The 9,735-nt window shown below is 39.4% G+C and overlaps 2 pseudogenes; both read right to left on the bottom strand.

The window, feature by feature from the left end:
- Positions 1 to 2,121: 2,121 nt before the first annotated feature.
- LOC149214848 (uncharacterized) lies at positions 2,122 to 2,439 on the bottom strand (annotated as a pseudogene).
- Positions 2,440 to 6,686: 4,247 nt separating this feature from the next.
- LOC149214847 (uncharacterized) lies at positions 6,687 to 7,004 on the bottom strand (annotated as a pseudogene).
- Positions 7,005 to 9,735: the final 2,731 nt, after the last annotated feature.

Genomic DNA, 9,735 nt, shown 5'->3' with positions numbered 1-9,735 from the left:
AGTGAACATGATAAAGAAGATCTAAAGCAAAGCAAAACTGGACTATCAACCTACTAGAGAGCTGCAAACACTAGAAGTCCTAGGAATGAGGAAAATCTGTGTTTTTGGGGCAGCAAGAGAGTCTTTACCTCAAATCATGGTCACAGAGGGAGGAAGAGAGGCCAAGGCACTATTTCTAGCCTTTTGAATCTTCTCTGATCACTGCTTAACCTGCTACAGAAAGCACAAATGGAAGCAAGCTACTAAATCATCAAAAGCAACCTATTCTTAACCATAAGAGAAATACATCTAACAACAAACTAATCTACAAACTAAAGTAAAGCATACAAATACAAGTAAAGAGAAGCTTGGCTGCTTGGATTGGGCCCTAACCCAAGAGTTTCAGCCCTCTGAGGTAACTCAGTTCTAGCTCAAAAAGGATTCCACCTTCATAATAAAAAAATAGCAAGATTACATAAAACTGTCATAAAATAGTAAGCTCGAAATTTGAGTAGAGTTTACACAAGCAAAAAAAATTCGAACCTAGTGAGGCCCTAGGCCTCTCTACTTATACATCTGAAGCTACCAACAGCTTCCTTAAAATCAGGGAGGCTTGGCTCCCAAAACTCGAGATAACTATCAATCATCTTCCACTTGCTAGGCTGCCTTCTAGTGCATGATTCGAATGCTTGTACTCCGAGCTAAATGAAGGGGAATTCGAATTGAGGAGTAATAAATGAGGGGGGTTCCCTCCTATAAGTCCTCTCCTCTATCTAATTTGAGTTATTGCTGCAGTTTGACCACTAGATCCTTGACTTTGACCTCAAAATCCATCAATAATTTGCATTAAAAACATGTTAGACCACATGGCATAATAACTAACTCAACTAACCCTATAAGCATAAATATAATCAGAAAATCATGCAATAAGCTAAGATAATGGTTGATTTGACTAGTTTAGGAGGTAAAATGAGCCCTTATAATTACCCATTTATGAGGCTCATCAAAGTGTCTGGTGTAGCATCTGCTAAGTATCAAGACATCATTCGACAGATAATTGTTCCTATTACAGAAGTTTATACAATCTGTTAGACTCCGTCTTGTATGTCAGTGTGAGCTTGATTCTTCTTCAAAATCCTGTTTTGAAGAAGAAATCATTAAATGTGTTTTTTTAGAATATGTATCAAATTCTCCAGCTCTTCAAAAGGCAACAACGTCAGTAGCTCCAATCCCTGCAAAAACAACCAATTGTCATCAATTCAAAGTGTAATAAAAACAGAATGACAAAGTGCCAGACATATTGGTGAGATGGAAGGTATGCTTTAGAGGCAGAAACAGGGGATTTTCTTGGGAAGCACAGAAGATTTTGGTTTTATACAATTGGGCAGCGTCAGGGTCTTCGACTTCCTGGAGGATCATGGTGCTACTCCAGAGGATCTTGAAAATCTACAATGAAAGGTACGTCATGGACCAAAATTTTACGACTGTCATATAGAGATTGTGAAAGGAAACCTTCATAAAGAAAACGAACATCCGATCTTGGGAGAGACTGCTCAAGAGATCGCCATAGTCAGACTATCAGAAGATGATCAAGGACTTGCAGCAAGACAATATGCAGCTTTCTACAAGGGAAATATTTGTTTAGGATCGGGAATGGGGACTCTCTTGATTTCCAAAATAAGGGAGGAGTACTCGGACAGAATGATGTTAACTTTCTCTGTAGTTTCCATCACCTAAGGTATCGGACACAGTGGTGGAGCCTTATAAAGCAACTTTTTCTGTACATCAATTGGTGGAGAATGCAAATGAATGCATGGTTCTTGACAATGAAGCACTTTACGACATTTGCTTCAGAGCCTTGAAGTTAACAACGCCCACATTTGGAGATCTTAACCATTTAATATCTGCAACAATGAGTAGATGTACATGCTGCTTGCGGTTCCCTGGACAGTTAAACTCTGATTTGTGTAAACTTGCAGTTAACCTGATTCCATTCCCTCGCTTACACTTCTTTATGGTGGGATTTGCTCCCTTGACATCTAGAGGATCCCAAGTATACCGCTCCCTCACTGTGCCTGAATTTACACAGCAAATGTGGGATGCCAAGAATATGATGTGTGCAGTTGACCCTCGACATGGGCGTTACCTGACAGCCTCTGCTATGTTCCGTGGACGTATGAGCACAAAAGAAGTAGATGAATAAATGTTGAATGTTCAAAACAAAAATTCCTCTTATTTTGTGGAGTGGATACCAAACAATGTGAAGTCTAGTGTTTGTGACATTCCTCCAAAAGGTCTTAAGATGGCATCCACCTTCATTGGAAACTCTACTTCAATTCAAGAAATGTTCAGGCAAGTCAGCGAACAATTCACTGCCGCGTTTAGGAGAAAAGCATTTTTGCACTGGTATACTGGTGAGGGCATGGATGAGATGGAATTCACAGAGGCAGAGAGTAACATCAATGATTTGGTGTCAGAGTATCAGCAGTATCAAGATGCAACTACTGATGATGAGGCCGAGTACGAAGAAGAAGAGGCGGTTTTAACCTTGTTTTTTAGTTTATAAAGAGCCGAATCTGGAGCTTACCTTGTTAGTCCTTCTTGAAAATGGCTCATTCAGCATATCACTTCATAATGATTGAAAGTTGGTCCGTGCTAGATGTCATGGTTTTGGTTGAATTAAGGCCTAGAAGATGTTGTGTTTAGAATAAGTGGTTGGATTTCGTTTCGTTGTTCACAATCTTAAAATTGTATGTGTTGCATTATGTAATGTGTTTGAGTCTAGTTTGTTGCCCTCCTATAATTAAATAATGGTTGCTCTGTTTAGTACCTGATTTTCGTGGCGTCGGGGATTGAAATATTTTTGTGTTGATCAAGAAAATGATCTTGAACCTACATATTCAAGCAATAGGAATGAATTCACTGCTAACCAGAAGCTGCCGGAAGAAGACATGTTTTCTATCCATGAAAGCATTGAACGGACTTACACGTCCACAGATTCATTGTTGGACTTCGACTGTGAAGCCGAGAAAGAATATCGGAAGTTTCCAGGGGAGAATATTACAATTGCTAAAGGGTATTCGATTGTGTTGAAGTCTTTGGCCAGCATTTTGCTGGCCGGGGTGATCCAATTCGGAAAAAAGGTAAAAAAAAAATCGAGTGGACAGATGCAGGCGTAACATACTTGGAACCGCTTGTACACCTCCACTTCGAAGATGTTTCCCTTATGGATGTGAGTCCTGTACGGGTTGTTTTATGGTTGGTGAGGCACGTCATGGATAAATCAGCGGCTAACATGATTGCAAAATCATGGATTAACTGTGAGAAATATGGATCCACAATTCTTCACAGTGCAGACAGGAGGGAAAGGAAACATTTGATTTCATGAGGACCATGTTGAAGAGGAAGATCATGGCCAAGTCAAAATACGCCTAAAACAAAACGAAGATATCCATCACAGCAGAAAAAATAGGAAACGATCTCCTATTAATGAATTCAGTTAACGATTCAACGGGATCTGCGCTCCAGTTTGTCGGCCATCAGAGGAATTCAAGGGAAACGATGCTCTGTTTTAGGAAAAAATGGATGATTCTTTTTATTCTGGCAATTATAGTTGAACAGCTCATTATTTTTATCGACCTGTAGGGAAAAGTTTTTGGAGAAGATATTACGCTACTTTTGTTTTAGTTCTCATTCAAATGAAAAGTAAAGTCAAAAGCCAAATTTAAATACAGATAACTATCCCAGCACAGAAACCGAATTGGTTGGTCTATTTTGGGTCTTTAGTTGCAGTTCAAAAAATTCAGTTACAGGTTCTGCCAATTCATTTGTTATCAACGAACAAATTGTAACGCTGTTCCTTTAGAGCAGACTTTTTCCTATTTTTAAGATTTTAAGTGAAACTGCCCCCTATCTTTCATCGATTTGTTTTCCCCATCTCTGAGTTATATTTAATATATTGTAAATCGAGTGGGGAGAGAGAGTTCTGAGCGCTGGTGGAGGAGAGAGAACAGAGCTTTCATTGTACAATCTTTGACAGAGATTTTAATGAAAATACACAGCTCTGGCTTCTGAGATTCCTGTGGTATGAGATTTAACATTTGTGTCCTCTTTTGTTTCATATGTAGCCTGTTACGTGTTCATGTCATTTCATGATCGTTTCCAATTGAACAAATGAAGTGTTAAGGTAGAATTCATATTTTGTATGCTCTGCCTTTAAGTTTGTTCATATTTAATGTTTTCTTCTGTTTGACAAGGATTCATCCTCTATGCCCTTGTCAGCTCCTCAATAGTCTTGCCATTCCATTTAATATCAATTTGATGTTAAACTTTCTTGCCTACCTTGCCTCAGGAGACAATCTGTGTTTTTGATTACATTTCTCTGTTCAAGCTGTTTCTTTGCCCCATGCAGCCTAGAAAAACCTCATCATTTTATTAAAAACCCTTTTTTATTAATTTACTAGCCTAAAATCAGTTTCTTTTAAAGTCATCTCAGCCCCTTTTAGAAAACTTTTTTGCTAAGATAGACTGGAGAGAGCCCTCTCCTGTCCTCGTAGGGCTAGCTACGAGGCTAAGTGGTTTGATGTTACCTTGAGTTTTTCCTTTTTCGGCCTCAGGAAAATTCGAGCGCTAACATATTGGCGACCATACTGGGAAGAACATTCGACTTGTTGATTGTCTTGTCCTAGTACATGAAATCAAGTTGCAGATCTGATGCTGATGGTGGACAGCAGTCAGACACATATGCAGGCTGAACCATTCACCTGGCGACTCCAATTCGATCCAGACATTCCAGTGCTTGTTGATTCACTCATGCAATGGTGGGGTATGTGGCAAACCCTGCATGGCGAGAAGAAGTAAGAAATGAGTTAGCAGATTCTGAAATTGATGAAGATTTTTTCAGTGCCTTGCTTTATTGGTTGAAATCTCCAAAGTTCCCTTTTGAAACTAAAACTAGATTTTGTGAGTTAGTTGTTGAAAGAATCGAAAAGGAGATTCAATGTTTAGATGAGCAAATCCAGTCATATGATTTCCAAGACCCTAAAAAGTTCTTGGAAATCCTTCCTCCTTTGCAACAAGAAATCATAGAATTGCCTACAGATGTTTACATTGACAGTGTGCAGCTGGAAGTATGTATTGCAGAGTTGGGGCAGCCAACAGAGTCCGGCTTCTGCAATCCAATGGCAAATTACATGGACACGTTTTTTAGTTTGATTGATAGATCAGGCTGTCTTGTACGTGACCAGGCTCATTACGTGCATGAAGGGCTGCCAGCAATTACATCTGTGTCCTGGTGGAAGCATTCTCAATCGGCATCATTCTCAGATTTACTTGAATGGTTGATCTGGCATTTCAGTATTACCTGATCTATTGTTTTTTTACAGCAAAGTAGGGTAGATTTTGTAAATAAATAAGCAGCCAAAAGGCAGCATTTTGTTCCAGTTTCATTACAGTTTATTTTGAAGTTTGCCGAATTAGTCTTTCAATCAATTCAGTCAGTTTCCAGTTAATAAGTTGAGTCTTCAGTTGTGTTTATTTGTTGAAATAATGGACTCCATTGCCCAATGGATGGAGGCACTGTCTGCTCTCCCAAAGTTCTGCGGTTCTTGGCACCTCCAAAAAGCGGTAGCTTCCATCCCTAGTGGAGCCGATGTTAGACTCCGTCTTGTATGTCAGTGTGAGCTTGATTCTTCTTCAAAATGATATTTTGAAGAAGAAATCATTAAATGTGTTTTTTTAGAATATGTATCAAATTCTCCAGCTCTTCAAAAGGCAGCAGCTTCAGTAGCTCCAATCCCTGCAAAAACAACCAATTGTCATCAGTTCAAAGTGTAATAAAAACAAAATGACAAAGTGCCAGACATATTGGTGAGATGGAAGGTATGCTTTAGAGGCAGAGACAGGGGATTTTCTTGGGAAGCACAGAAGATTTTGGTTTTATACAATTGGGCAGCGTCAAGGTCTTCGACTTCCCGGAGGATCATGGTGCTACTCCAGAGGATCTTGAAAATCTACAATGCAAGGTACGTCATGGACCAAAATTTTACGACTGTCATATAGAGATTGTGAAAGGAAACCTTCATAAAGAAAACGAACATCTGATCTTGGGAGAGACTGCTAAAGAGATCGCCATAGTCAGACTATCAGAAGATGATCAAGGACTTGCAGCAGGACAATATGCAGCTTTCTACAAGGGAAATATTTGTTTAGGATCGGGAATGGGGACTCTCTTGATTTCCAAAATAAGGGAGGAGTACCCGGACAGAATGATGTTAACTTTCTCTGTAGTTTCCATCACCTAAGGTATCAGACACAGTGGTGGAGCCTTATAATGCAACTTTTTCTGTACATCAATTGGTGGAGAATGCAAATGAATGCATGGTTCTTGACAATGAAGCACTTTATGACATTTGCTTCAGAGCCTTGAAGTTAACAACGCCCACATTTGGAGATCTTAACCATTTAATATCTGCAACAATGAGTATATGTACATGCTGCTTGCAGTTCCCTGGACAGTTAAACTCTGATTTGCGTAAACTTGCAGTTAACCTGATTCCATTCCCTCGCTTACAGTTCTTTATGGTGGGATTTGCTCCCTTGACATCTAGAGGATCCCAAGTATACCGCTCCCTCACTGTGCCTGAATTTACACAGCAAATGTGGGATGCCAAGAATATGATGTGTGCAGTTGACCCTCGACATGGGCGTTACCTGACAGCCTCTGCTATGTTCCGTGGACGTATGAGCACAAAAGAAGTAGATGAACAAATGTTGAATGTTCAAAACAAAAATTCCTCTTATTTTGTGGAGTGGATACCAAACAATGTGAAGTCCAGTGTTTGTGAAATTCCTCCAAAAGGTCTTAAGATGGCATCCACCTTCATTAGAAACTCTACTTCAATTCAAGAAATGTTCAGGCAAGTCAACGAACAATTCACTGCCGCGTTTAGGAGAAAAGCATTTTTGCACTGGTACACTGGTGAGGGCATGGATGAGATGGAATTCACAGAGGCAGAGAGTAACATGAATGATTTGGTGTCAGAGTATCAGCAGTATCAAGATGCAACTGCTGATGATGAGGCCGAGTACGAAGAAGAAGAGGCGGTTTTAACCTTGTTTTTTAGTTTATAAAGAGCCGAATCTGGAGCTTACCTTGTTAGTCCTTCTTGAAAATGGCTCATTCAGCATATCACTTCATAATGATTGAAAGTTGGTCCATGCCAGATGTCATGGTTTTGGTTGAATTAAGGCCTAGAAGATGTTGTGTTTAGAATAAGTGGTTGGATTTCGTTTCGTTGTTCACAATCTTAAAATTGTGTGTGTTGCGTTATGTAATGTGTTTGAGTCTAGCTTGTTGCCCTCCTATAATTAAATAATGGCTGCTCTGTTTAGTGCCTGATTTTCGTGGCGTCGGGTATTGAAATATTTTTGTGTTGATCAAGAAAATGATCTTGAACCTACATATTCAAGCAATAGGAATGAATTCACTGCTAACCAGAAGCTGCCGGAAGAAGACATGTTTTCTATCCATGAAAGCATTGAACGGACTTACACGTCCACAGATTCATTGTTGGACTTCGACTGTGAAGCCGAGAAAGAATATCGGAAGTTTCCAGGGGAGAATATTACAATTGCTAAAGGGTATTCGATTGTGTTGAAGTCTTTGGCCAGCATTTTGCTGGCCGGGGTGATCCAATTCGGAAAAAATGTAAAAAAAAAAAATCGAGTGGACAGGTGCAAGCGTAACATAGTTGGAACCGCTTGTACTCCTCCACTTCGAAGATGTTTCCCTTATGGATGTGAGTCCTGTACGGGTTGTTTTATGGTTGGTGAGGCACGTCATGGATAAATCAGCGGCTAATATGATTGCAAAATCATGGATTAACTGTGAGAAATATGGATCCACAATTCTTCACAGTGCAGACAGGAGGGAAAGGAAACATTTGATTTCATGAGGACCATGTTGAAGAGGAAGATCATGGCCAAGTCAAAATACGCCTAAAACAAAACGAAGATATCCATCACAGCAGAAAAAATAGGAAACGATCTCCTATTAATGACTTCAGTTAACGATTCAACGGAATCTGCGCTCCAGTTTGTCGGCCATCAGAGGAATTCAAGGGAAACGATGCTCTGTTTTAGGAAAAAATGGATGATTCTTTTTATTCTGGCAATTATAGTTGAACAGCTCATTATTTTTTATCGACTTGTAGGGAAAAGTTTTTGGAGAAGATATTACGCTACTTTTGTTTTAGTTCTCATTCAAATGCAAAGTAAAGTCAAAAGCCAAATTTAAATACAGATAACTATCCCAGCACAGAAACCGAATTGGTTGGTCTATTTTGGGTCTTCAGTTGCAGTTCAGAAAATTCAGCTACAGGTTCTGCCAATTCATTTGTTATCAACGAACAAATTGTAACGCTGTTCCTTTAGAGCAGACTTTTTCCTATTTTTAAGATTTTAAGTGAAACTGCCCCCTATCTTTCATCGATTTGTTTTCCCCATCTATGAGTTATATTTAATATATTGTAAATCGAGTGGGGAGAGAGAGTTCTGAGCGCTGGTGGAGGAGAGAGAACAGAGCTTTCATTGTACAGTCTTTGACAGAGATTTTAATGAAAATACACAGCTCTGGCTTCTGAGATTCCTGTGGTATGAGATTTAACATTTGTGTCCTCTTTTGTTTCATATGTAGCCTGTTATGTGTTCATGTCATTTCATGATCGTTTCCAATTGAACAAATGAAGTGTCAAGTTAGAATTCATATTTTGTATGCTCTGCCTTTAAGTTTGTTCATATTTAATGTTTTCTTCTGTTTGACAAGGATTCATCCTCTATGCCCTTGTCAGCTCCTCAGCAGTCTTGCCATTCCATTTAATCTCAATTTGATGTTAAACTTTCTTGCCTACCTTGCCTCAGGAGACAATCTGTGTTTTTGATTACATTTCTCTGTTCAAGCTGTTTCTTTGCCCCATGCAGCCCAGAAAAACCTCATCATTTTATTAAAAACCCCTTTTTATCAATTTACTAGCCTAAAATCAGTTTCTTTTAAATTCATCTCAACGCCTTTTAGAAATTTTTTTTGCTAAGATAGACTGGAGAGAGCCCTCTCCTATCCTCGTAGGGCTAGCTACGAGGCTAAGTGGTTTGATGTTACCTTGAGTTTCGCCTTTTTCAGCCTGAGGAAAATTCGAGTGCTAACACAGTCTCCAAAGCAACTTTTTTGTAACTTTTGTAAATGAATTGGTCATGATGAAAGGAATTGTTGAAGCTATGAAATAATGATGGATAGGACTTCATTGTATAGAATGCAGGTTGAAAACCGCACGCGGAACGATCAAGGCTCACCCACAGCTCGCCGAGGATTTCAAGGAGGAGGAGGAGGAGGAGGAGGAGGAGCTGGAAGATGTTGAGGCCAGATTATTTGTTACAACTGTGGAGAACCAAGACACTTTGTGTGCAACTGTCAGAATCCAACACACCCTTCTTGTTAGTACTGTTATCAATTTGATAATGTTATAGAAGATTACCTGGTCTTAATAACGAAGATGCAGGAGAAGAAGAACTAACATCCGACACAGAACATTCAAATAATGAGATCTGACCTGTGCAAAGACGATCCCAATATCAACATAGTCACGCGAAGCGGTGTAGCCACTAGTGAAGACAAGGTCGAAGGCAAACAACCAGAATCAGATCCATGGTTTCGAAAAGCCGGTGAGAAGAATGTTGGGTTTGATTTACATAGATAAAAAG

This window comes from Pinus tabuliformis, chromosome 1_1 (genome assembly GCF_031772625.1).
Source record: "Pinus tabuliformis cultivar Carrire ecotype Pingquan chromosome 1_1, CPIR1, whole genome shotgun sequence".
NCBI lineage: Eukaryota > Viridiplantae > Streptophyta > Pinopsida > Pinales > Pinaceae > Pinus > Pinus tabuliformis.
This window is presented reverse-complemented; position numbering and strand designations above follow the sequence as displayed.